The following is a 3,485-nucleotide window of genomic DNA, read 5'->3' as shown; positions in this document are numbered from 1 at the left end:
CAGAATGCTCACAACCAAGAAAATCCTCGCACAAGTGTGCCGAGGAGACTGGTTTGTGTCAGTGGATCTGAAAGACGCGTATTTTCAAATACAGATAGCGTCGCGTCACAGGCGATTTTTGAGATTCGCCTTCGAGGGCCAAGCTTATCAGTACACAGTCCTGCCATTCGGTTTGTCCCTAGCACCCCGTACATTTACAAAGTGCATGGACGCAGCGCTCGCCCCGCTCAGACAGAAAGGCGTGCGAATACTGAATTATTTGGACGATTGGCTGATTTTAGCGCAATCTCACTCAATGCTCAGGGAACACACGACCATGTTACTCGATCACCTCGAGAACTTGGGTTTGAAAGTCAATTGGGAGAAAAGCTCGCTGAACCCCAGCCAGAATATCTCCTTCCTGGGCATAGAAGTGGACTCGCTGGCAATGACAGCGAAGCTTTCGTCAGTGCGCGCGCTGAACGTTCAGAGCGCAGTGAGCGCGCTCTGCCGCAGCAAGTCTGCCCCGCTCAAGACCTTTCAAAGAGTGTTAGGTCTTATGGCCTCAGCATCATCAGTTCTACAGTTAGGGATGCTCTGCATGCGCCCACTGCAGTTCTGGCTGAGAGCGCGAGTGCCGCGCCGAGCGTGGGCGTCCGGTCGACTCCGTCTCACGATCAATCAGAGATGCGTTACAGCCCTGATGCCGTGGAGAACAGCCGGCTGGTACCAAACAGGTGTCACTCTAGAGAGACCCTCGAAGGTGAAAGTAGTGTCCACGGACGCGTCCACCTCGGGATGGGGAGCGCTGCTAGACGGCAGACCGTCGTTCGGCCAGTGGTCAGAACGCGAGAAATCGCTGCATATCAACTGCCTCGAAATGATGGCAGTGGAGAATGCGCTGACATATTTTCTTCCCTTATTGAAGGGAAGTCATGTATTAGTCCGCTCCGACAACATATCGGTAGTGGCTTACATAAATCGCCAGGGCGGTCTCAGGTCCAGAAAACTACATGCACTTGTAGAACGCCTTCTGGTATGGGCTCATCGCAACCTGCGCTCGCTGAGGGCAGCGCACGTGCGGGGGACCCTAAATGTAGGACCAGACAGACTGTCCAGGAACAATGTTCCGGCGGGCGAATGGTCGCTGCACCCTCAGACGGTGCAACTATTATGGAAAACATTCGGCAGAGCGGAGATAGATCTATTTGCATCTCAGGACAACGCTCATTGTCTAGAATTCTTTTCCAAAGCCAAGGACGCGCTAGCCCATGCGCGGCCCCGCCGTCCTCTTTATGCTTTTCCCCCAGTCTCTCTCCTACCTCAGGTGATAGAGAGGGTGAAGGAGGAAGGGTGTGCAATACTGCTAATAGCGCCGTTTTGGGGGAACCAGCCTTGGTTCCCAGCGCTGATGCAGATGACGAGCATCTCACCGTGGCCAATACCTGTGAGGAGAGACCTCCTCTCGCAGGCGGGCGGCGCGATTTGGCACCCTCACCCCGAGCTGTGGTCCCTTCATGTATGGGTCACCAGGGAATATATGATGAACTCCCCACAGGAGTGATATCAACGACCGCACAAGCTAGAGCTCCATCTACTAGACGGCTCTATGCCTCGAAGTGGTCGATATTTGCGGACTGGTGCACAGCCCGCGGATCTTCACCCACAGACTGTGGAGTGACAGATGTACTTTCCTTCCTACAAGAGCTGCTGGACAAGGGCAGGTCCTCGTCCACGCTCAAAGTTTATGTGGCGGCCATAGCAGTGTTCTCGAGGACAACGCTAGGTCAGTCAATAGGGAGGAACGATTTAATCATACGCTTCCTTACAGGAGCTAAGAGATTAAATCCACCCAGACCGCCTTCAGTCCCAACGTGGGACCTTTCTGTGGTGCTGGACGCTATGAAGGGCGGACCATTCGAACCACTACAGGCGGCTGAATTAAAATATCTGTCTCTTAAGGCTATATTCCTCCTAGCGCTCGCTTCAGTAAAGCGCGTAGGAGACTTGCACGCGCTCTCCGTGGGCGCGACATGCATGGAGTTTGGACCTAACGACTCTAAAGTTATACTCAAACCCAAGCATGGATATGTGCCAAAGTCTATTAACACACCGTTTCGAGCACAGGTCATCGCACTGTCTGCTCTGCCGGTTGTGGATGAAGAGGCTGACGCGAGACTCTTATGTCCAGTGAGAGCACTAAGAGTCTATGTGTCTCGCACGTCTGCTTTTAGACAGACAGAACAGCTGTTTGTCTCGTTTTACGGGCATTCTAAAGGAATGGCTGCGTCAAAACAGACTTTATCCAGATGGATAGTGGATGCTATTGCACTGGCGTACGAGTCCAAGAGCATGCAATGCCCGCTGGGTGTCAGAGCACATTCCACGAGGGGCGTGGCCTCGTCGTGAGCTTGGTCGAGTGGGATTAACTTGCAAGACAGTTGTACGGCGGCAGGCTGGGCCTCTCCGTCTACATTCATAAGATTCTACAACTTGGAGGTTCCCGCCCTACAGGCCAAGTTGCTATCGGTCTAGATATTAACAGATATCTAGACCCATGTTCCAAGTTTATCCAGGTCGTTTACCTGCCCGGATACACCAGGAGCCAGTGTTTCTAGGGTCCTAATCCCCTTATACGTTCAAGCACGTTCAAGCACTATATGAACCCCGGGCTATCGCCCTCGGGTCTATGGTATCAGATCTTGGCATGCACGGCGTTTTACATGGGGTCCCCAAGCGTAAGCTTACGCTTACGCAGTACGAGAGACCTCTCGTAAGAGAACGTACTCGGTTACTAACGTAACCTCGGTTCTCTCAGAGAGGGAACGAGTACTGCGTACCTTGCCGTGCAAGCGCGTGCTCTGGGCGCTTTTATGATGAAAAAACCAGAGTGTAGCTGCCTTCGAGCGATATTTATAGGCTTGGATCACGCCACTTTCGGCGGGAGATGACGTATTAGGCGCGAAATGCCCTCATTGGAGCTGGTTTCGCGCCAAGCCTCGCTCGATAGGTGCTGCAGTTGCTGCAGAGCAGCCAATAGGCACGCAATACGCCTCGCCTATGTCTGCTCACTGCGGCAACGCGTTTTACATTAATACAAAATTAAGGATAATTTTTTGGCTTCAATATCTCTCGCGGAAAGGATTTTCCCCAAGCGTAAGCTTACGCTTACGCAGTACTCGTTCCCTCTCTGAGAGAACCGAGGTTACGTTAGTAACCGAGTACGTTTTTTGGTTTTCTGAACAAATGAAAAAACGAATAAAGGAGCCGTTTTCTTATTTCTGCTTATTTCGTTTCAAATTGAAAATGAAATGAATAAAACGTACACGGACCTTTTACATTTGACAATAATATAACTTTTTATATTAAAAACAAACAAGCAAGCCCTGCCCAGATTTAAAAAGTAACGCAAAAGGAACGTAACACATTACTTTCCATAAAAAGTAACTAACGTGATTAGTTACTTTTTTTAAGGAGTAACTTAATATTGTAATGCATTACTTTTA

Source organism: Garra rufa, chromosome 22, assembly GCF_049309525.1.
Source record: "Garra rufa chromosome 22, GarRuf1.0, whole genome shotgun sequence".
NCBI classification, from domain to species: domain Eukaryota; kingdom Metazoa; phylum Chordata; class Actinopteri; order Cypriniformes; family Cyprinidae; genus Garra; species Garra rufa.
Note: the sequence above shows the minus strand (reverse complement) of the source record.